This window comes from Canis lupus, chromosome 12 (assembly GCF_048164855.1).
Source record: "Canis lupus baileyi chromosome 12, mCanLup2.hap1, whole genome shotgun sequence".
NCBI classification, from domain to species: domain Eukaryota; kingdom Metazoa; phylum Chordata; class Mammalia; order Carnivora; family Canidae; genus Canis; species Canis lupus.
In genome coordinates this window covers 57,752,753-57,777,398 of record NC_132849.1, presented here as the reverse complement: position 1 = coordinate 57,777,398, position 24,646 = coordinate 57,752,753, and the positions used below count along the sequence as shown (strand labels likewise).

Genomic DNA, 24,646 nt, shown 5'->3' with positions numbered 1-24,646 from the left:
GTGGGGAACCCAAGGTCGAGGGAGCTCTGAGCCTTTGCCAAAGTCACACAGCTGGTGCCGACCGAGGGCCTTCCTGCCTCTTGCTGGTCGGCTGGCATCTGTGCTGTGCTGCAGAGCCGTCTTCCTGCCCAGGCCCTGCGCTGGAATCATGGGGGCGGGGTGGGGGGTGGGGACCAGATTCTCATCCCACTAAGTCAGGGTCTCTGGGGCGGGGCCCATGCATTGGTGTCGCCTTTTCAATCCCCGGGGGATTCCAGCGTGCAGCCTTGGTTCCTGGCCCTGCCATTCCCACGGGGAGCGGGATTACCCCGAATCACGCACCGGCTTGAAGGCTTGAGAACAAATCGTGCGTGTGGAGGACGTCTCTGGAAAGACTGGGGATAGATCGGGGCCAGAGATCTTTTTGAAATCCTGAGTTCATCTGGGGACACGGGCCTCTGTCTAACCAGCTCAGAAACGGCCGAGCAAGACAAGACACATAAGCATGTAGGGCTTTGATGAGGACAAAAGAACTGGAATATTAACACAAGAAAGAACAACCCTCCCCCCCCCCGCCCAAAAAAAAGAAAGAAAAGAACAAAGCCTCCTGGATTAAGCCTGCAGAGTGCACATTTGCTCCAAAGGCAGCCCCGGGAGGTTTCCATCTCTGGGGCGTTTCTCCTTGCCATGCTCTGTCGCCACATTTCAGCAGGAATGTTCTGGATGCAGGTCTCCTGTCCCCCTTGCTCTGGTCTGTGTGCTGAGACGACGCTGGGGCCTCCCTTTGACGCAGTTACGGAACGTCAAGCCCGCGGAGGCTCACTGGGTCCTTGCTGCCTGCCCAGGCCCTCGCCCAGCTGGCGGGGTCCAAGCGCTTGGTCACCACCGGACTCTCTTCCTGGGGTCTGCAGAGTGACAACCGCTGAGCAGAGCCCTGCAGGCCCCCAGGCCACTGCCACTTTCATGGAGGAAACCCGCGGCCCTGTTGGTGGTTTGTGCAGCGCCCGGAGCTGCCCCCTGTGCTGGGGTCACTCCCTGAATCCCCTCGTGCCACCCTTGCCCCCTCTGCTGTGGGAAGGAGAAGTCCCTGACCTGGCCCAGTCAGAGGATGGGGGTTGAAATGCCGGGTGTAGACGCCTGGGACCTGAAACCTGCACATCCCCTTCACAGAGGGCACAGACCTCTTGGCTTGGTCCCCGGGGCCGTTTCCTTCCTGGGGAAAACCTCTGTCCCCAAAGGTTTGCTCTGTAACTGTGCACAGGGTACCCTCCTAACAGTTGTCCCAGAATGTGGGTGTGGCCTGCTCCTGCCGCATAGACGCTTTACCACCTGCTGTGCGAAGACTCAGTTTCTGCTCCTGAAAACCAGAAACCATGTACCGTAGACGGAGGGGCGCAATGACGTCGGACTGTGAAAGGATCCCCCAAAGGTGGGAATGGTGGTGGGGAGGCCACCAGCCTCCTTTCCCAAACGTTCCCAGAGAGGCAGTGGGGGCCAGAACCTGAGACACACGAGGCCCCTCGCTCACCTCTGACTCTGGGTTTGGCCCCAGACAGACCTCAGTTCAACGCTGAGCTGGGGCTCTGACCTGCTGGAGGCCCCAGGAGGCCCCCTCGTGCCCTGAGCTGAGCTGCTGATGCCAGAAGGAAAGCTGGTCTGGGGACTGAGAAGGAAAACCAGGATGGGAGGCCCAGAAAAGAGAAGGGCCGGCAGGAAGGCCACAGATCCAGCCACGGGGCACGGTCCCCCGGGGAACTCCCTGAGCTTCGAGGCTGTGGCTGCTAACAGGTGTCCCGTGTTTTGTCCCCTCCCTCCAGGGTACGTGCTGACGTCCACACTCCTTCCCAGCTGCCTGCACCCTGGTGGCCCTGCTCCTTCGGCTGGCCTCCTGGGCACGCGGCAGGACCTGAACGGGCCCCGGGCCCCTCCGTCTTCCACCTGGGGCACCTGGACAGCGTTCAGGCCTGCCTCGTCTGCTTCCCTCCCGGCAGTGATGATGTCAGGTCAGGCCTGCTCTTGCAAGGAGAAGGTCAGAAGGAGCATGCTCACACCAAGGATGGGCCGATGGGGCTGACCAACAGCCCTTGGGAAAATAAGGAGGCATTTAGTTCACTGTCAAGTCCAGGGACGGCCCAGCCTCCTCCCCCAGAGGCTGCAGAACGAGCCCCAGGCCCCCCCCAACCCCCTGATTCTCAGCTTGCCCTCCTGAAGCTCCTCCTGCCGAGGACCCGGTTTAGAAGGCAGAGGCCCCTGCTCACACCCGAGATGCTGACCCAAGAGGTCGGGGGGCGGGGCTGAGGGGGCCTGGAATCTGCATTCCTGGCCAGCCCTGCGGGGGTGCAGAGGACAGTGGCTCATCTATGAACACAGGCTGCAACGCCAAGTAAGGGAGTAAGACCTGACCGGGTCGGATGCCCGCTCTGACCAGGCCCAGAGAGCCTGAGCCCTGCCCTTGAAGGAGGACCTGGCAGGCCAGGGGGTCCCCAGGGGGCAGTGACCATGGTGGGGCTGTCTTCCTGGGTGTGTGGCCTGGGCCCTGAGCTGGTTCGAAGCGCCATTGCTGCCATTTTGCAACGTGTAATAATTTCTGAACAAGGGCCTTACATTTTTATTCTGCACTAAAGGTAGAGGACAGAAAATACCGAGATTGGTCTCTGGGCCTGGTTTTTGGCAGGGCTCCTAAAACCCTTGTCATGTCCTAAGTGGTAAGAGCACTAGCACATCTTTTGTTCTAATACTTGGGCTTTGACCACAGTCTGACGCAGAGCTCCTAAACCCCTTGGGATTTTCTGGGTGAATGCAATGTCCTTGCTCGAAGGTGAGTCTCGGTGGGCTGCCGGATGGGACCGGTCACCAGACACCGGGCCATGATTCAAAGGTTGGAATTGTCCTGCCTCACCCTCTCTTTTCCATAAAGGGGAGAGGGGTGGGGACGGAGTTTATGATCAATCGTCCTTATGTGATGAAGCCTCCATGCAAATCCCATGATTGCAGGGTTCTCAGAGTTTCTGGGCTGGTGGCACTTGGAGGGGCTGGGGGTACACCGTGTACCGAGGGAAGCCCCTTCCCACCACCCTCACCCCACATGCCTCTTCCAGCTGGACGTGCACCTGTATCCTTGGTCGTATCCGCTTAGGAGAAAGTGGTATGTGGCACCTAGGCTGTTTTCGTGACTTCTGAGAGCCGTTCCAGCAAATTCATCGAAGGAGGAGGTTGCGGGAACCTGCCGTTTGCCGCCAGGCGGTCAGAAGCACAGGTGCCCATCTGAACTTGCCATTGGTGGCTGACATTGGTGGCCTGGTCCTGTGGGACCGAGCCGCTGACTTGTGGGACCTGATGCTCTCGGCAGGTGGATGGTGTCAGAATGGAGTTCAGCCCCGGGGCCTCCAGCTGGGCTCAGATGTGTTGAGCGGAGCAGCACTGTGCAAGTGGAGGGACCCAGGAGGAACAAGGTGGGGCTTTCCTGAATTACTGAATGTGTCTGCAAATTCCACAGCTGGTTCCAGCCGGGTTGATGAGGGGCCTCGTCTACCCTGCAACCCTCTGCAGGGCCGGGTGTGTTACCTCGGGGAACGGGGAGAGACTCAGAGAGAAGGGAGTGGCGATCCAACAGCTGGAGGCCTGGCAGAGCAAAGAAGGGCCTGGCTTGTCTAGGGCAACCCTGAGTGGGAAACCGAGGCTGGTGGCTGGTTGCAGGGGTGCGGGGAGGCTGTCTGAACATCAGAGCAGCTGCGGGCTGCAAGGAGCTTTGCCTCCTGACACCCGCTCCACACACAGGGGGATGTGCCCTGGCCTGGAGACGCCTGGCAGAGAGACACGGGGACCTGGATTTGCCACTGGACCATCCTGCCCAGCACCCTGAACCTCCGTCGAAGGACATGAGTTGTGTCCGGTGAGGGCGCCGAGAGAGCACCACCGGGCATCCGGGGGAGTGATGACACCCAGGTCCCCGGCGCACACAGTGGCCCCTTGCCCGGGCTCAGGCTCGAGGAAAGCGGATCACCTGACTCTGTCTTCACAGTCGGCATCTGGTGCATGTGGTCTCCCCAACGTGGGAGGGAGGCCCCAGAGTGGGCGCTGGCTGGGCTGGGCCGAGCAGCAGCAGGCAGGCCTCCCAGTGCACCCTCGGGTGCAGGCACCTCCCGGCTGGCCTGGCTGCACCCTGGGACTCAGAGGGAGAGGCGCCTCCTGTCCGGCTCCTCCTCGCCTGTTAAAGGCAGAGCCGCTCCCCCCACCTCCCCAGTCCTGTCCCGGCCATGCCCTGTTGACAAACCCACGTTCGCTGGCTACTCCATGTGGCTGCTGGCTTGGCTCCGTTTCCACTGGAGGTCCAGAAAAGAAAGAAAGAAAGAAAGAAAGAAAGAAAGAAAGAAAGAAAGAAAGAAAGAAAGAAAGAAAGAAAGAAAGAAAAGGGCCTTGCCTGCCCCAGCCTTTGCAGACACACTAACAGTGGAGCCTGCTTGTTTGGCAATTCCTTGCCCTAGAACCTAATACTCTTCTGGCTTTGAGCTTTAATCTTGTGTCTGGAAAACCTTTATTTCTGAAACTGGTGACAGTGATTGTGGCTCAGGCAGGGTATTTGAGAAGAGAGGCCATGCAGGCAGGTCAGATCTTGGGGAAGGGATTTGTAGAACGAGAGGGGCCTCGTCGCTTCATTTCTGGATTGAGTCGGTGCTGGTTTGCCCAGGATTGGTTTAGCACCAAAGTCCCCGGGTCACGCCAGCCCTGTGGCCTACAGAGCGGGGCTCAGGGACCTCAGCGTGGGTGGGTGGGTCACCCCAAGGACAGGGCTCCGAGGCCCCTCATCCTCTCCCCCACCCCAAGCCCTCATGGGCAAAGCCGGCTCGGAGGCCCCAGCCCCACCGCCAGCGCGAGTTCAGAATAGCAGATTCTCTTAGTCCATTGGTAGAAAGTCAGAAATAAAATCAGTCTGGTGCTAGGTCAGGAATAGACGAGTAAACCAACGAACGGAGTACGCAGCTCATAGATGCGAGTGGATTGAGAACCCTGGCTCCTCGTTTGTGCAAAGTTGGGCTGGACTCCTCGGTCTTGTAGCACAGCTTAAACAGAAGACTCCGGATGAAATAATAACTTCAATCACAGGCCTAATACAGGCGTACCCCGTTTTATCGTGCTTCGCAGATCCCGTATTCCTTACACATTGGAGGTTTGTGCCAGCCTTGCATCCAGCAAGTCGACCGGCGTCATTTTCCCAACAGTGACTCACTTTGTATCTTTGTTTCACATTTTGGTCAGGAAAGATTTGGTAAGTACCTCAAACTTTTTCATTGTTATCATATGTGTTACGGTGATCCGTGATCCGTGATTCAGTGATTATGACCTACTGAGCGCTCGTGTGATGGCTAGCAACTTTTGGCAAGGAAGTACTTTTTAATTAAGGTTCGTACGTTTATAGACACAGCCCTGTTGCACACTCAAGAGACTACAGTCTAGTGTAAACATAACTTTTACATGAACTGGGAAGCCAAACATTTCATTTGACTCGTTTTATTGCAATATGCGCTTCATTGCAATAGTCTGGCACGGAACCCACAATATTTCTGAGATATGCCTATAGAAGAAAAATATAATAGGGAATATGGTTAACCTAGAGATTGGAAAATGCTTTCTAAACAAGACCCCAGGGATGCCTGTGTGGCTCAGTGGTTGAGCGTCTGCCTTTGGCTCAGGCTATGATCCCAGGGTCCTGGGATCGAGTCCCACATTGGGCTCCCTGTAGTGAGCCTGCTTCTCCCTCTGCCTGTGTCTCGGCCTCTCTCTCTCTGTCTCTCATGAATAAATAAATAAAATCTTTAAAAAAAATAATAAAAAAAACAAGACCCCCAAAGCACACACCATGGGTAATAAAAAGATGAACAGACTCTGCTTACCAAGCCCACCCCCTGTTGGGACCCCAGTTGTCCTTCCCCCACCGCAGCTCAAACACCTTCCTTCTCTGGCAGGTCCCAGCTCCAGAGGAAAGCGGATCACCACACATTCCTACAGAGCCCTGTGCCTCGATGGTTGTATCCCCACTTCCTGGGACAAGCCTCTCAGCCCTGGGGATTCCGAGTAATTGTGTCTTGTTTCCCACAGTGATGAGGGAGTCCTGAGAGTTTATGATAGGAGATGACTCAGGACGGGGTCTGGCCACACCAGAATGACCAACCGTGTGAGTAGAGGCTTGGGGCTTAAGCCACACGGTATCAGACCTGCCCTGGGAGGCAGGTTGAGGAATTGGAGGTCGAGGTCAATCCCACAACCAATGGTTCAATAAGTTGTGCCTACGTAATTAAATCCCAATAGAAGTGCTGGACACTGAAGCTCGAGTGAGCGTCCCTGGGGGGCAGGACTGTTGGAGTGTTGTCACACTGGATGCGAGAGGGATGGTGACCCCAGCGATGGTGGGAGCTCTGCACTCAGAGCCCTCCTGACTTCTCCCCATGTGCCTCATCCTCTGGCCAGTTCTAATTTGTATTTTTGGCTATAATATGGCTGTAACCATCGAGTATGGCACTTTCCTAGTTCTTTGAGTTATTCCAGGGAATTATCAAACCTGAGAGAGTTCATGGGGACCTCTAAATTCGTAGCCAGCGGCTCTAAAATGGTGATCTCGGGGACCCCTGAACCTGTGGTTGGTGCCTAAGGTGAGGTGTATCTAACCTTGAGTTTGACTGGCCCCAGGGAGCTCACCCCCCAGCTGGCTCCCTGCCTCCCGTGTCTCCCTCTCTCTGGACCATCCTCCAACCTGCTGTCAGAGAGATCTTCCCAAACCTCAGATATTACCTGGCACCCCCCTTGAGCCCGTCATTGACTCCCGTTTTCTTGGGAGGCGAGTCAAAAATGTGTGGTCCCACATGCAAAGGCCTATGACCTGGCCTCTTGCCAACCTCTCTTCTGCCCAGCTCGACCTTGGGAGATTTCTTTCGGGTTCTCACCCCACTCCTTCTAGTTTCTGGAGCCTTATTGTCCTAACATCAGTCATCTCTACTGTGACCTTCAAACTTCAGCCTGCATTTCACCTCCTTTGACCCTTTTCCCTGTGACTCACACTGCTTTCAGTGCCTCTCTTCTGCTCCCAGCACCTGCCACCACGTGTGACACTGACACCTGATAGGGGAGTCGTCTGTTTGCCCTTCTGGGCTGATGACTGAACTGTAGGCTTCACAGAGCAACCGCATCTTCCCAGTCCCTGCAGCATCTGAAACCCAGGCAGCTCCCCGTACATGTCTGTGGGGTGAATGGGTGAATGAATCACTCAGCCTCAAGAATCCTCACTGACTCAGTTTTCCTAAGAGAGTAAGATTTACAAACATTTATTTCTCAAACTGACACCATCAGAAGGTTACTCCTGCATGCAGTATACAGGGAGCCTGCACTCGCATTTTGCCTGACATTTTGTCTTTTTTTAGCCTTCTGGGACATTTGCAGATTACTCGCGCCCAGAACAGTCATTATGGACATATGAATTGTACGGCATCTGAGTTTAATTAAAGTAACTGTCTCCAAATGGAGAAATGGCTTCAAAATGGTTCAGGAAAAAAAAAAAAGATCCTAAAATTGAAAATAATCCTAATATAAAACCCAAGTGGACAATGGATATGGTATTTGTCCTCAGTCCCTGACACAGAGTTCCTAAAACCCCGGGAATCTCCTGGATAAGAGTGTGTTTTGTGGGACACCTGGGTGGCTCAGTGGTTGAGCATCTGCCTTCATCTCAGGGTGTGATCCCAGGGTCCTGGGATCGAGTTCCGCATCGGGCTCCCCGTGAGGAGCCTGCTTCTTCCACTGCCTGTGTCTCTGCCTGTCTTTCTGTATCTCTCATGAATAAATAAATAAAATCTTAAAAAAAAAAGAGTGTGTTTTGTGTATATGCTAATGACATGACCCAAAGGGCGCTAGAAAGTTCCAGGGTGGGTGCTGATCAATAGAAAGACCCCGCCATAATTAGAGGGTTTGAACTTGCAGTCCCTCCAGGGAGGGGTGAGGCGCTGGAGTCCCTTCCCCAGCAGCCAGCGAATCGGTCAACCACAGCTGTGTAATGAAGCCTCCAGCAGAACCTCTGAAATGACGGGGTTTGATGAGCGCATGCACGTTCCGGGAGGGTCGCACACCCCAGTTCCCCGGGGTCAGGGCTCCCATGCTTCAGGCCCTTCCAGACCTGGCCCTGGGCTGCTCCTTTCTACCTGTTGTGATAACAAACTGTGATGGTAAGGAAGGCAGCGCCCTGGGTTCTGGGAGGCATTTTTGTGAGTTGTCAGCACGGTGGGAACCCCGGCATTGGAAGCAGCTGGACAGAAGTGTGGGGGCCCCGTGTGGCTAAAGAGAGACTCCGGGGTGGCTAAAGTCTGAAGCGGAGGTAGTCTTAGGGGGCCGGGCCTCTCGTTTGGGGGTGTCTGACGCTAGCTCCAGGTGAACAGCATGAGAAGGGAATTGAATTGAGGCACCTGGGTGGCTCAGAGGTTGAGCATCTGCCTTCAGCTCAGGGTGTGATCCCGGGGTCCCAAGATCAAGCCCCGCATCGGGCTCCCCACATGGAGCCTGCTTCTCCCTGTGCCTGTGTCTCTGCCTCTCTGTGTGTGTTCTCATGAATAAATAAAATCTTAAAAAAAAAAAAAAAAAGAATGGAATTGAATTGCTGGTCACGAGCTGGTGTCAAGGACACGGGGAATTGGCTGTTGGTGTGCAAAAGCAACGCGCAATTCGCGTCCGCAGTGAGGTCAGGATGCAGCGCACAATAGGGTGCAGAGCTGATAAACACCCAGTGAAAACAATGCAGATCGAGCCTGCCACGGCAGCAAATCAGCCGGTTTTGAAAACCGACCCGGGCTCTTTGGGCAGGTAGATGGGTATCTGCGGCCCTTGCCCACGAGAGACCTTCCTCCAAGGCTCTGAGGCCCTGGACTGCGTGACGCGTCTCCTGGGCAGCCAAGCGTCCCGAGCCCCGGGGCACCTCCGCACCCCCAGACGTGTGTGTGCAGCGCTGCTCCATCCGGGTCCATCCAACCTCTCGCAAACCTAAGGAAACATGTTTAGAAGCTTCTTTCGAGTTCGACTTTAATAGAAAAAGCCTGGGAGGGATCCCTGGGTGGCTCAGCGGTTTAGCGCCTGCCTTTGGCCCAGGGCGTGATCCTGGAGTCCCCGGATCGAGTCCTGCATTGGGCTCCCTGCATGGAGCCTGCTTCTCCCTCCTCCTGTGTCTCTGCCTCTCTCTCTCTCTCTCTGTCTATCATGAATAAATAAATAAATCTTAAAAAAAAAAAAAGAAAGAAAGAAAAAGCCTGGGGGGCAAACAGCTTAACTGGGCTAAATAATGGAAGAGCAGGTGACAACGAACAGAAATGCGTCCCTTCCCCGACAAACACTGCTGGAAACGCCTAGAGAGCCCTAGGGAACATCCGAACACTCATTCAAAGGCTTATTCTTTGGGAAGTTTGCTGTACAATTGGATCAAACTACAGGTAACTGTGACTGTATCTGGAAAAGATTATGTTCCCATAAACGAAGTACACAAAGAACTACTTTTTTTTTTTTTTTAATGAGCCACTAAAGGAACGTATTTTCTCAACTGTAAATGACCTCTTTAAAACAATGTGTTATTGAAATGCTCTGCAAGTTAGCAGGGCTGCATTTTACTCAGAATTAAAAAAAAAAAAAGAATTCAGGACCAGGTTACAAAGATAGTGAAGCAGGGAATTCATTCCTTTCACTGTTGAGGAAGGCGAAGGGGTCGATGCCAAAGCGGTGCCCCCGAGGATCAGCGGCTACTCGGGTAGAAACAAAACCCTTAGACATGGTACGATCGTTTGCATTTTTTTTTGCGATGACAGAGTGAAAAGAGAACCTTTGGTCCCTCGAAGATCTAAAGGTGATCTTGTGACACAACAGCTAAAAGGCCCATTGAGCTGCAAACAAGCAAAAAATCCAGGGCCCCAACTTCGTGACCCTCTCTGGGATGCAGGTGACCAGCCCCCGGCAGGTGCTTCGGCCCCAGCCGCACAACCTGTCCCTTCAGAGCAAAGAGGACATTCGGAGAATTCCAAGAAATTGCTTTATCTTGCACAGTTGAGCATTTTGGAAAATATGTTTGAAAATGTTACCGCTGTGTGATTGATTGATTGATTGATTGATTGATTTGGTGGAGGGTTAGGGCGAGCTGGCCATGCAGTCAACTGAAGAGTTTCCGTATCTGCACGGTTTAAAAATCTGAGAACAAAATTCTCCAGCCGGCATACGCACCGTCCTGACGACGAGATTTGGTGAACTTTGAACACATTTATTAAAAATGCAAAACCTGCTAAATAGTTGGAGCCAACAACAACAACAGATGACAACGGGGAGGAGGGAAAGCTATTAGCTGGGGTTTAACAACAACAACAAATCTGCATAATCAGCGGGTTTAAAAGAGGAACATGATTCAGCCCGAGTAAACAGTGAGGATCTGTATTCATTCATCAATTTGTTTTTCGCTACCATTTCTTTATTTCACTGCTCAGTGAAGAAATAATGTCTTCAAGGTCCGTCCGTGCTGGGCGTGGGTCAGAAGTGTGCCCTGCACGCTGAGGTCGCTCCAGACCCTAGCAGGACCTTTTGCTGTTCTAAGCAAGTGGGGGTATCATCTCCCAGTTGTGCCCAACACGTGCCTGTCTCTGACCCTTTCTACGTTCATTCCATTTCTCCCTTCTGGAAAGTTCTTCCTTTGTTCTTACCTATTCCTGCCCTGCTCATGCCTTGGAGCTCAGCCCAAACCCGACTTTCTTTGGGAAGCATCCCCGGATGATCTAACCCAGCAGGGAGCTTTCTTGTCTCCTGGGGCCCCGTGGCGCACCTGATCTGACCCAGCACACTGGGCATTAACTCCGTGGACCCCTTGCTTCGCAGCCCCGCAGCCGGCTCTTTCGGGAACACTCGACATCGTGTTTCCCCCGGTGCCTCTGACGAGCTCCACACCGGGCCACGCACGTAGCAGGTGCTCGATCAGTATGTGAAAACGTGTGGAGCACAGGATAATTTGTCCTCAGCATCCCCTGCACATTCGGATCTACTCAGTAGGCACTCACCGTGCCTGCCGGCCCCGTCTGGGCAGACGCAGCTCAGCCCTGAAGGCCCGGAGGCACCACTTCCAGCCGGGCCACTCACTGGCTGTGGGACCTTGGTCAGACTCAGTTTCTTCCTCTATGAAATGGGCAGGCACCGTGGGCTCACCAGGGTCAGTGTGCGCAGCAGCTGGACACCACGAGTAGCACCTTACGCGGTATCTGTCCCTTACAGGTGCGGAGTTCCCCCTGGTGATGTACTCGGCTACGTCCCACGGTCAGGGGCTGCTTCCCTTACCCACCCTGACTTTGGGTTCTTCCCGTGAAGCTGGCCCCAAAGCTCGGTGTTTTTAGCCTTTTCTTATGGGAGCCCAACTTAGTAGCTGCAGAACTAAATGGAGTGTGGAAATAAAGGTGTTCTCGAGTCTTTTCACTGTGAGACATGCATGTCACTCCTCCTGGGCTCCCGGGCCGAGGCGACGGCCTGACATCATCCCCAACCAAACCACACGCCCACCGCTGCCGCCAGACTCTTATTTCAAAAAGAAGTAAAGAATTGGGGGCAGCCCAGGTGGCTCAGTGGTTTAGCGCCGCCTTCAGCCCACGGCCTGATCTTGGAGGCCCAGGATCGAGTCCCACGTCAGGCTCCCTGCATGGAACCTGCTTCTCCCTCTGCCTGTGTCTCTGCCTCCCTCTCTCTCTCTGTGTGTCTCTCATGAATAAATAAATAAAATCTTTAAAAAAACAAAAAGAAGTAAAGAATTAGAAATGAAACTGAGTGTAGGGCAGGGGCTCCTGGTCTCGGGGCGACAACGGTGGGTGCTGGCACCCCAGACCTGCCTGGCACCCTGAGGACAGGAGTGTCCGATGTCTTCTGGTCAGAACCCCCCAGAGCCGCGTCCTCAGGGCCACTGGAAGCTTTTCTCACCAGCGTCCCCTTGTCTGGCTGACCCCACAGATGGAAACGGGTCCCAATCCTGGAGAAGGTTGTGAACAGGCATTCCCGGGTTTTTATGTCTAATGACTAACGGCTTCTTTTTTTAAGAATTGATTTTATTTTATTTTTTTTAACATTTTATTTATTTATTCATGAGAGACACAGAGAGAGAGAGGCAGAGACACGGCTGGATGGAGAAGCAGGCTCCCCGCGGGGAGCCGGATGCGGGACTCGATCTCAGGACCCCGGGGTCATGCCCTGAGTCGAAGGCAGAAGCTCAACCTCTGAGCCCCCGGGCGCTCAAGAATCGATTTTCAATGTTTCCTTCTGGATGACAGAGGTCGGCTTTGAAAACATAAAAATAGGCCTTGGAAGCATGAAAACAATGCAGGTGTGTATGAAGGAAGATCTAAAACGTCCCCTGCGGCCCCCGGCTAGGGGGAAACGGTGGCTGTCAGAAAAAGAGCCGCTGCTCGTCCACGTCTAGAGCCCACCGAGGGGAGCCGGCCTCCACGCTCTGGCTCCTTCCGTCCCTACCAGGGCCACTGGGCGAGGGCGGCGTGGGGCTGGGGGGCTCCCCCGCCCCAGTTATCCCCGTGCATGCGGCCCCAGGCCCCACCGGAAGGCCTGCTGACCCCGGCCCTTCCTTCCTGGAGGCCTTGTCCTCCCTGGCCTGGGCCTGCACACGGCCTCCGGCAGAGGCTTCATTCAGCGGCCCCTGGAGGGAACCTCCCATCTGGAAAGACTAGATCTGAGAAGTGAGGTCAGCCAGACCTGTCACTGGCATCACCTGGGTCCGGAGGGAGCTTGGCATCCCTCACCAAGGGCCTGTCTGGAACCCAAAAGAGGTAATTTTTAGAACGAAAGCGGGAAGTGTCACTGGACACCGCAGGAAGTTGCCGCGTAGATTTTGTTACTCCCTGGCTCACAGGCGTCTAAAAGGTTGGATCAAATCAAATCAAGTCAAAACATTTACTATGTGCCAGATGCTGTAAATACAGAGACATGTGAGACACAGTCTGTCCCGTCAAGGGAATTCAAAGAGGTGGGTTTTGCTGTCAGTTGAATATATTAGTCATTCCGTTTGGCAAAGTGAAGCAGAAAGACCCAAAGCTGCATCCTCTGATGTTCCAGAAGGTCAGGCTGTACAGGAGCCCACAAAATCCCCGGGACCTGGGCCCCTCCCGGCTTCCAGAGACTCATCCCTCAGGTGTATCCTTTGTCCTCACAAGCCCAAGACGGCTGCTGGAATCCGGCTACTGTGCTGGAATTCCAGCCGCTGGGGAGGGGGCAGGAGATGAGAGGGGACGCTTCCTCCTTAAGAAACACTGACCCCCAGAAGCAGAACTTAGGACTTCTGTCATAGCCGCTTGTCCAGAGCTTGGTGGCATGGTGACACCTGGCCCAGGGAGGCTGGGCAGTGTGCTCTTTGTTCCTGGGGGTCATGTGCCGACATGGGGGATTTCTGCTGGAAGAAGGGGAGAAGGGGTTTTGGGGAGATGAAATTCTACAATCCCCAAGCCTAAAGGAAGTGGTGGTGTTTTGGAGGGCAGTGGCACCAGGAAGAAGCTGGGCTCGTAGGCCCCGCCAGGACGTGTCTAATGCAGCCCACGGGGCCTGGGTGCTCTGGTTGGTTATAAAGATTCTTGGGATCTCCAGTCGAAAGGCCCTGGAGGACCCCTAGTTCCCATACCTGCGGCCCCAGTGATGATGAACGCAATGTCGGAGCATGTGGCCGCCCCTCTTCTGTTTGAACAGACCCCTCAACAGGCAGTCATCACCCGCTAACGCAGTTTGCATTTCTTTGACTCATCTGGTTTTAAAGAATATTTTATTTATTTATTTATTTATTTATTTATTTATTTATTTATTTGAGACACACACAAAGAGAGACGCAGAGACACAGGCAGAGGGAGAAGCAGGCTCCATGCAGGGAGCCCGATGTGGGACTCGATCCTAAGACCCCGGGATCACGCCCTGGGCCGAAGGCAGATGCTCCAACCACTGAGCCACCCAGGCGCCCCGACTCACCTGGTTCTTCGGCTTGGACTTAAACCGGCCGGCAACTTCCAGGTGGTAATAACTATGCAGCAAGCTGATGGGGTGCAGGTTCTGTGCCAGTGCTGGGGGGCACGGGGTGTGTACATGACTGCTGGTCTCGGGCGTGCGGGAGTGTGCTCACCTGTGGGTGAGCAGGGCGGGCGCCCCGAGAAGCCACGGCCCGCCACCCTTCGCAGCAGCACCCTTTCCCCTGCCCCGGGGGGAACTGAGTGAAGCCCAACACGACAGCTCTGTCGTGAGGGCCGTGGACGGGTAGGGCACCCCCAGCTTGGGTCCCCAGGCTCCCAGGTTGCTATAGGCAGTGGGGAGCCCCCAGGCTCCCCTGAAACAACCCAGCCCTTGCTCTGCAGGAACAGCAGCTCCACAGGCCTTCGGGACCGAGGCCCAGGTGGGGAGGACGCCCTCCCCAGGCATCTGGGGGCCGGAGGCTGGGCCCGGGGCCTGTGCCAGGCGGCCCACGTTCCCCAAGGCCTGGCCTCCCGGGTCAGGCGGCCTGCGTGCGCCCCCCTCCCCCCCGCTTTTTCCACATTTCCCCCTGAGTCTTCCTTCAAACAATGAAGAGGAAGCCCTCCAGCCCCAGCTGTCCAGGATACACGTGTCGCAGCCTTTTTCCAGAGCGGGAGCCGCTGCCCTGGGGGCTGCTGGTCACGGGAAGGAAGCCCAGCCCGCACGGCCAGGAAGCAATAATGTGGCATCACTGATTTCACGGCCGCGTTCTTCTTCAGGCCGTGAGAGAGGCTCGCTCGCGCCCTTCCTCAGACGCTGGGGTGCAGCCGGTCCCCGGGGCCGCCACCGCGCTCCGTCCAGCCGCAGGCGAGCCCGAGAGGCCGCAGGCCAGGGCGCGCGAGGCTCGGCGGCACCGGCTTGCCCCGCACGCACAGCCTGGCCCACCCCCAGCTGCGAGGGTCCGGCGCGCGCTCGCCGGGGACCCTCCGTTCCCTCCCGACTTAGGAGGCAGGCGTCACCCAGCCTGTGGTGCGTCACCGTGGCGCCCCCAGCCCGGGCCTAGGCCCCTGTGTTCCGGACCCAGGGGCTCCAGTGAGGGCCGCACCCCCCTTGTGGGTTTGCGGGGGCTGCCAGAGCGAAGCACCCCACACTGAGGGGCTCCAACAACACACATTCATCATCACAGGTCTGGAGGCCGGAAGTCCAAGGTCAAGGTGTGGGTGACGTTGGGGCCTTCCGAGGCCCCCGCAGCTGCTCGTGGTTTGCTGGCCATGCTTGGTGGTCCTCGGCTTGGAGAAGCATCACGGGGACGTCTCCCTTCATCCTCACATGGCGCTGCCCCGAGCACATGTCCGCGTCCAAGTCTCCCCATTTATCAAGACCCAGTCGTACTGGATTAGCTCCCATCCTAATGGCTTCATCTTAATTTGATTACCTCTGAAAAGACCTTTTCAAATAAGGCCACACTCATAGGTGCTGGAGGGTCGGACCTCAACATGTGCATTTTAGGGGACACACTCAACCCTCAACAGAAGATGAGCTACAGGTCCCGGGTCGCATGTGGATTTCAGCGTGTCCCGTGCAGGAGTTGGGACACACACTACAAAATTATTTGTTGTTTTTCTGAAATTCGGATTTCACCAAGCGATCTGTACTTCTCTCTCTGTTCTTCCTTCCTCTCTTTCCTTCCTTCCTTCTTTCTTTCTTTCAACTGGCAACCCTAACGTTAAGCAAACCCCCCCCCCCGCCCCCGATAAAAATTCGGATGTTCTCAACAGGGAAGTGGGCCGATTCTTCTTTTAATGAAAAGATTAATCATAGGATGCTTCTAAACAGCTTTAAAGAGGATGCTTTTTTCCGGTGGAGACATGAGGCAGTCGGAGTGAGGACCTGTACCTGCACATGCCAGGCAGACGGGCGTCAGTTCCACATCTGGGGCCGGGACAGGGAGGGGCAGTTCTAGGGGGAGGAACGGAGGCTGGGACTGCTGGATTTGCACTCCCAAGTGTGTGTGCACCTCACGGACAAGCCAGGGGGTAAGCGAGAGACCCAGGTCCAAGCCCGGTCTCAGGACTATCTCAGGCCAGCTGGTCACCTGCCCTCTGAGCCTCAGATTGCTCATGTCCCTCCCTGTCTCTTGGTCCCCCCAACTCTGTGGCAACTCCCTATCCCACGCCCCCCCCCCCCCACACACACAGGGCGGCAGCTTCACCTCCGAGCCTGGGACAGCTGGGACATCCGATGTTTCGCAGTTGGAGCAAGAGGAAGAGCAAGACTGCCCAACTGTGCAGCAAGGGGACGGAGGGCCTGAAGGGACACGGGACAGGTAAGGGAGGGATGAGGGCTGTTGGGTACTAAAGAGCCCCCAAGTCTAGCCCAGGTGTGGGTCCCCTTGGGGAAGTGCACGCCTCCTTCCTTCAGCTGAGAAGCTGGGAACCTCAGCCCGTCTGACGCAAGGCTGGAGGCCGGAGCCTTCCTTCAGCAGGAACACGCACGAGCAACCCTGGCCTGCACCCTGGACCCCACCTTGGACTTCCCCGCACATCCAGCTGCTCACAGCCACGAAGAGGCAGGTGCTCAGAGATTTGTCTACTGGCATGACAGGAGGGGACACGGAGAGCGCCAGTGTTCTGGGAGATCCAGATTTCCTCGGGGGGTCAACAGCCCACTGGGAATAACGCAGGAGGGTCGTTCAAACACGTGGTATCACATGAGGTTAGAATGCATCCCAAAGTTGTTGTTTGTTTGTTTTTTGAAGATCTTATTTATTTATTTATTTATTTATTTATTTGAGAAAGAGAGTGTACAAGCAAGGGTAGAGGCAGAGGGAGAAAGAGGGAAGCAGACCCCCACCCCCACCCCTAGCGTGGAGCCCAACGCAGGGCTCGATCCCAGGACCCCAGGATCATGGCCTGAGCCGAAGGCAGACACTCAACCACTGAGCCACCCGAGTGCCCCCCAAGTTCTCCTATGCCAAGGAGGTGAGCTCCCCAACAGCTGTGATATGAAATCACAGTGTCGATCTGAGGGGCATTATGCACCGTGACTCACCAGCCATCAGACGAGGGGCAACTAGCAGGACCAAGCAGAAGTGTGGGGGGAACAGGGTCCTGGAACCTATGCCTGGTGGCTCAGGCTGGCCCAGAGCTGTCCTGCTCAGTGGGCAGGGCTGAGCACGGGGACAGAGCTGGCATTCATCCCCGCAGCCACAAAGGCTCCATCACACCCTCGAGCTGTGTTAAGCACTTCCGTCCCGAACAGGGCCGTCACATTTGGCTTGCATCTTCCCCCTGACATGCTACTCACTACCTCTCACTCGCCAGCACCCCCCCCCCCCCCCCCAGAGTCTAAGGGGTTTACTCCCAGAAGAGCTCAAACCCAAGCAGTGACAAGGAAGGCACGCATCCCCGGAGCCTGACCGTGGGTGGCAAACACCCATTAGATGAGGAATGGGCCGTTGGCACAATTTGAGGAACCTGACAAATAAATCGGGGGTGACTCAGATGGGTAAGTCGACCGTGTCCTTGCAGCGCATCACACCCTGTGTAACATCACCGGCGTGGGTTTTGCTCTCCTTTCTCATAACTGGTATTTAATATCCGTGCTCAGTGCTTCCCTGGATGATGAAACTGCACCCAGAGATCCATCGCAGACAAAATCCCTGCCCCCAGAGCTGATGGGTTCCGACGAGCACGCAGGGGAGCACAGAGGGTGCAGGAGGGGCGCTGGGGGCGTTGGCGAGCGGGGAGCCTGACACGTGAGTGCGCCGCACAGAGCAAGGCAGTGACAGGTGGTCCTCGGGCAGGTGGGGCCGGAGCTGCCCCGGATTCACTGCAATGAAACTGAAAGCGGGGACTCAAACAGGTACTTGTCCACCCGTGTCCGCGGCGGCGGCGTCCACGATAGCCAAAGCACGGCAGCAACTCGGGTGTCCGTCAATGGACGCATGGATAAGCAGGAGGTGGCCCCGCAGGCAGTGCAGTACTAGTCAGCCCCAGGATGGGCTCTGGCACGTGCTACCACCGTCCCGGTAAACCTAGAGAGCGTTAGGCAAGTGAAGAGCCAGACACAGAAGGACACGTATTGTCTGATCCCCCCTTACACGAGGTACGCAGGACTGTCACCTGCGGAGGGATGGAGAGAGGACTGGAGTTGGCCAGGGGCTGATGGGAGGGGGCACGGGCAGCGGGTCTTCGGGGGCACAGAGCTTCTGTTTGGGGGATGAACAGGGTGGTGGTGAGGGCGGAACAACAACGTGAATTACTGGATCCGCCGAACCGCGGGCTCGGAAACGGTCACGACGGCAGAGCGGGAGGCCGGCCTGGGGCCCCACCGGGCCCGCGCTCCCCCTAGGGTGCTGGCTTCGGGTGAGAACGGTGCCAGTGGAGGACGGGGAGGGAAATTCAAGTTGACTCATCTGCAGGATGTGCAGATCCGGACAGGACCTCCAGACTTGGCAACCTCGAAGGAAATGGTTAAAAAAAAAATTTTTTTTCAGACTCTCGTGTGACCTAGACACTCAGCTGGGACTCTGTTTCCTATTTCAAGGCTTTTCCAAACAGTTGTGTTTGCAGAGACCTTCATAAACACACGTCCAGGGGAAGGAACCAGAAGGAGTGGGGCTTCTCGGGACCCGCCGTTCAATTCCCCGGGCTCGCGCCCCTGCTCAGGTGTTGGGCAGGAAGGCAGTCGTGAGGCCACCTGCGGGGCAGGAAGCGGTAGGGCTCTGAGGCTGCGCCCCGGCTCTGCCCTCCAGGAACTGAGGACCAGGACCATGGGATGTGGATCAAGGTGCCTACTGGGCATCTGGGCCTCAGCATCCAGACTCCAGTGACACTGGGTGAAGGACGGTGGGGGGCCCTACCCGCGCGCTCTCTGGCTTCATGCCTCGACGCAGCCCTTCCAGCAAGACCGAGAAACAAACGCGTGGCTCCTTCACTTACGTGCTCAGTGGGCACCTGCGAGCCCTCCCACGTGGCCGGCAGCCCTAGATCCAGAGCAGTGAGGCCCAGCCTCCGGCCTCCAAATACCCCCGCTTGGGGTATTCGCGGGGCAGAAGATGCTGCTTACCTGACGGGGCCCTGACAGGGAGGGATGAGGACAGGGGTCCAGGTGGAGCCCCTGACTGCTCTCTCCTCAAATATCAGCCTCGGCTCCTTGTCAAGGAGCCCACGGGGAGGCCGCCCCGCAGGGCCCGGGCGTGGGAGCCCCGCCGCTTCCAGCCCGAGCAACGAGGATGCTCAGAGCCACTCACCATTTTGCCATATCTCAGTTTTTTGTTTTTTGGTTTTTTTTTTTTTTTTTGGTTTTGTTTTCATTCGACTAAATTCTCAAAATGTAGACTTAATTTTTTTTTCCCCAACAGCTTTCGATTTACAGAAAACTGGAGAGTACCGCACAGGGAGTTCCCATATTCGCGGCACCCAGTCCACACTGTCCTCAACATCCGAGGTGGGTTTGGAACATGGGGTACAGTCCACAGGATGATGCCGAGTCCGGCCTTTGCCGGGATTTCCTTGATTTTCCCTGCTGTCCTTTACCGGTCCTGAGACCCCAGCCAGGATACACGTCACGTTCGGTCTCCCCGTCTCCCGGGCGGGGACAGTGTCTCATGGACTGGGTCTGGCTCCTTGCACCGGGGCCCGTCACAGCGCCCAGGGCAGCGCTCTGCCCCCCGGGGGCTCGGGGGTCAGCAGATGTCGAAACACCAAGAAATCACGGGAGGTCGTGATTCGACGCCGTTGTCTCTCGGGGAGGTGGGGGGGATGTGGGGGTGGATTTTGTTTTCCTTGTTACATTTCTGTGACGTTTAATCAGGTCTTTGTGAGTAGTCAGCGTGTATTTCTCTTCGGATTAGAGACAATCAAATAAGATGCAGCCGTGGGGTGAAGCCTGCCGGGCTGCCCGTGCCCTCTGGCTGCTGGGGGACGTGGGGCCTCCCTCCCGGCCCAGGAAGAGGCTGGTGCCCACCTACGACGATGAGATGGGCCAGAGCACGGGGGTACTGGCTCCTTCCTGTCCTCACCCACACAAGGAGTCGGAAAGGGCAAGGGCTTCAAAGCCTTTGGTGTAAATGCAATCCACCCCGGTTTCCTCCTCAAGCATTTCGGGGCCCCAGCCCCCGCCTCTGAAAAATAACTGATGTTGGATGAGCAACCCTGCAGAGAAGGGCAGGGTGGTGAGGCAATCAGGGAAGCAGGGGGGCGTAAATTGGCCAAGTCATCCTTGGGCTCAAGGAGCTGCTGGATGGAGCCTCTGCCCCGGGATGGAGGCCCAGGCCCTCGGGGTGCCCGGGGCTCCTGGGGCCCCGCTGCTGCCTCCCTGGGCTGGCCCCTGTGCTTGGGGTTTCAGAGCCACCCCACCCTGTCATTGCCGTCCCACGCCCCTCCCCACCCCATCCACTGGCTGGGAGGCAGAGGGCGCACAGGGCCCTCAGGGCGCACAGGGCCCGGCTTCCTTGTAGGCTGGGGAGCCATCTGACCGACGAGTATTTTCAAGTATGACTGACATCACTTTCCGGAGCCCCAAGTCCTCTTTAGAGATCATGTCCTAATGAAGGAAGCTGGGGATGCGGTCAGGTGAACCAAGTCAAGGTCTCCAGGGCCTGAGCGCCCTCGGGAGCTGAAGGTGGTGGCCTGGGGGCTTCCTCTGAGTCACTTCCCTCCCTCCACCCCAGTCACTCCTGGCCCGTCTGGCTCCTGCCTTTAGATCACGCTGGTGGCCACCTGGCAGGTCTTCTGGGAGCCACGGGACACGCCGATCCTCCAGACACACAGCAGCCCCACAGAACTGCAGGGGCTCTCACTGTGACATTTTGCCACCAGAGATTTTGCAGCCTGGAAGTGCAGAAATATTTCATAAAAACTCCCAAGTTCCAGGTCAGGTTTATGTATTGTCTGTTGTGATTTTACCTGCAGATGTGCTTTTGGAAAAAAAAAAAGCAAGTATTTGAAACCGAAGAGACAGGGATTCTGAAACCAAAGGGAGAAAGGGAAAGGATGGGGAGGATGGAGGCTGTGAATTGCTCAGAATTCATCCAAAGTTGGAGGTTTATTCTCATCTAGAAAACTGCAGGGAAACGAGAAGAGATTTTTCCACGTGGGGCCTTGGTCATCTCCTGAGCGGAGGGAAGGGAGGTGACGGCAGCCCACCGGGCAGCATGAGCCAGGAAGGAGAAGCACATCCCGAAAGTACGTCTCCTCTGTTCTTGATCCAAAGAGATGACTCCTGAAAGATGGAATGTGTCTGGCAGGTTATATCAGGAGGAGGGAGGGACAATCTATTGGAGATTTTGGCTCCCACTGATGAACCGGTGGTGGTACCACGGGAGTCAGGCAGTGGGGAGGGGCACCCAGGACTCTAAGAACCCTGCTTCCGTGGTCACGGAGCCCACTTCCCTGACACGGGGCCTGGGGCCTGGGTGCCCCTCCCCACTGCCTGACTCCCATGGTACCTGCGGTGCCACACTTGTGGCTAAGCTGGTCCATGCTGGGGCCAGAGGGGGTGATGTCCAACACCCCCCAGGAACCTACCGTTTTCTAGGCGCTGCCAGAGTCTTTGCACACTTTACCTCGTTAAATGCCTCTCACAGCCTTGTGGGGTAGAAATAATCACACCCATTTTACAGATGAAGAAATCCACGGAGTTCTAGCAACGTTTCCAAGTTTGCAGCTCTGGCACGGGGGAGATGCAGTCGTGGCCGCTGAGTGCAGGTAGGAGGCCCGGTGGCAGGCAGGAGGTTGCCATGGTTACCAGGAACTCCAGGAACTCTGTCCACTCACCAAGGGGCGACCAGTCAGGCCTTGTTGGAAGGAGAGCTGTCCCCGGCCTTGCCCCATGTCACCTCTGTCACCAGGCTCCGGCCAGGAGCCAGGAGCGGCCAGAGGCACACAGGGGAACCCACCCCAGCACCCTGCCCCTTTGGCTGGGTCGACTCAGAACCAGGGGACACAGCCGGCCTCCCGGGACCTGCTGGGGCTGCAGGTGGCTAATCTGCAGGGAAGGGGTGAAGGGGACGACAGGCCTCCTGGACGAACAGCTAAGGTTTAAAAAGCAGTAGTAAGACCCGAGGGAGAGCAGAGCCAGGAGGGAGGGACAGAACCGGGGGAGGGGGGAGGTTGAGGGCTCCCCAGGCCCAGGGCGAGCTGGCGCGTTCTCACCCCCAGCCCGAGTCTGTTCATGGACTTGGGTGCAGCACCTGCCTCCACTCTCCCTGAGGAAAGGACGCACTGCGTTTCTTCATGTGGGGCTGCACCTGACTACATGCGGGGAGTGACCCCGCTTGCCAGGCCAACCTGAGGGGCAAGAGTGATTTTCCAGCAGACATTTCTTGAACGATTCTTCAAAGATCCACTCTCCGTCGCCCCTGCGCCGAGAGGAGCAGCCCTCGGGGGCGCAGAGCGGCCCACAGGCCTGGAAGAGCCTGCCGTCGACGTCAACAGGGCCCTGCCGACGGGGAGGAGGCGTCCCTCCCTCTCCCCCTGGGGACTCCCACTCTCCCCCTCCTCCCTGTCTTCAGCCTCTGCTGTAAGAAGCCTCTGCTGGAAGGTGGTCAGGTGGCCGGGGCCCTCAGCCGGGTCTGGGCCCTTGCCCCTCCATCCCAGCCCCAGGGCCCGACCCCCAGGGCCGCCTCCCACCCCCTGCAAGCCCTGGCCAGGTAGCCAGGTTCTGCCTCAAGCCGGGCCGTGCTGGGGACTCTGGATCTCCCCAGCCAGCGAGCATGAGGGAGGAGGCTTAGTGGCCATGCACGCTGACCTGCAAGCCTGGTAGTTCCAGAAGCACGCACTGGACTGCGGGCTGGCCAGGGAGGCCTTCGGGCCTGGAACAGGGGGCGCTGTCCCAGGAGGGAAGAACCACCCAGTGGACTTGGAGCACGATCCTTCCAGTTGACTCAAACCCGGACCTCCTCACTCTCCCCACTGTTGTTGCATTGTAAGAGCTGTGTTGTCTGCTGTCCCCCTTAATCTGCTCAGCCTCGTCTTCCCACCTGAAACTTCAGGAGTTTATTACCATCTGTTCCCAAACTTTCGCTGGTGCCCCCGAAATACCGTCCAGTGTCTGTGTAGCACTAGACTGAATCCAGCGGCTTCCCCACACCCATCTGTCCACGGATCCATTGAATGAGGTTGGACCGTGCACCGAATTCCATGCCTGGCGCATGGGGAGGGCACAGCAAATGCCACCACGCTGGCTAATTTCATGCGTCAACGTGACTGGGCCCCTGGATGCCCAGACATTTGGTCAAACATCATCCTGGGTGTGCCCGTGAGGGTGTCTCTGGATGAGATTAACATTTTAGTTGGTAGACTGAGTAAAGCAGATGGCCCTCCCTGATGTGGGTGGGCCTCATCCAAACAGCTGAAGACCTGAATAGAACAAAAAGGCAGAGCAAGAGGGAACTCGTCCAGCCCGACTGCACGGCTGGGAGCTGGGTCTTCTCTGGCCTTCAGATTTGGATGGAAAAACTGGCTCTTCTTGGGTCTCCAGCCTGCTGGCTTTCTGACTGGAGCTATGGCCTCTTCTGGTTTGCAGGCCTCTGGCCTTGGAGGGAAGCGCACTGGCTCTCCGGGGGCTCCAGCTGGCGGACGGCGGGTCTTGGGACTTGTCAGCCTCCATCACCACGTTAGCCAGTTCCTCATAGTAAATCTCTGTACGCATCTATTCTCGCCTACTGGCTCTGATCTCTGGAGAACCCTAATACGTCATCGGCGTGACCAGGGCCACCACTGCATCTCCACGCCATGCAGCCAACAACCACCCGGAGCCTACGGAGCATCAGGCACCATGAGTTCATTAACCCAAAATCATTTATTAAGTGCCTGTTGTGTGCCCAAGAGGGCCGCGAAGACCATCCGTGCCGCGGTGGACGAGACGCAGACGTTACCAGTCGAGGCTGGCCGTCAGCGCGAGACTCTTGGTCAGGAGCTAGACGGTTCTTTATTACAATAGAAACCAGCAAAATAAATTTACTTATTATTGTGAGATTTATGGCCACACCTTTTTTATGTGTTTTTCAAACAAACCCGTCGTCATGGTAACTCTCTTAAAACAAGATGCGACCTGGTTTAAAGAGCCTGAGAGCTAATTACAATAGTGCTTTGTATTTAGTTACACCTTTCTTCTGAGGGGTTTAATGGACCTCACTCATTAAGCTTCACAAACATCCTCTGAAGTCTTTAGGGGACAGCTACTATTAAACCCATTTTACAGACACAGACACCAAGGCACAGACGGGTTAAGTGACTTGGCCACTGACTGGCAGCTGAGCCGCGAGCAAGTCTGGACCCGACCCAGGCCTCCTCTGGTTTCCTTCTGCTCAGACTCCATTCTGAGGTTTGAAAGCCGTTCTCCACGAAAGGCTCAGTTTCCCACAGCGCGGTCTGCTGCCATCCGTGTGCAGAAGGGGCCTTGGCGGGGAGGCGGAAGGGCTGAGGGAGGACAGGGAGCACGGGGGAGGGAGGCAAGGCCGCCGGAAGGTGGGCGCCCAGGGGGTGCTGCTCCAGTGGCAGAGCCAGGGACCGGCCTTGGTGGCCTGACGTTTGCCGGACGGTGCGGACGCAGAGGTGCAAGCTGATGCCAAGCCGCTCTTGCCTCGGTCACCGGAGTCTGCCCCTCCATGCCGCCCCCCGGGGGCCTCTGCTGTGGCTCAGTGGCTCTCAGAGCAGGGCCCAGGTGAGCAGCGGCTGCC

General features: G+C 56.6%; 1 long non-coding RNA gene across 2 annotated transcripts; it reads left to right on the top strand.

The window, feature by feature from the left end:
• The first annotated feature begins 21,355 nt into the window (after window positions 1-21,355).
• LOC140601754 (uncharacterized) lies at window positions 21,356-23,940 on the top strand. 2 transcript variants are annotated; one of them, XR_012004821.1, is made up of 2 exons: window positions 21,356-21,671; window positions 22,154-23,940. It is a non-coding gene; the product is annotated as an uncharacterized lncRNA (long non-coding RNA). The 2 variants fall into 2 exon arrangements; XR_012004820.1 differs by having other exon boundaries at window positions 22,125-23,940.
• The last annotated feature ends 706 nt before the right edge of the window (window positions 23,941-24,646 follow it).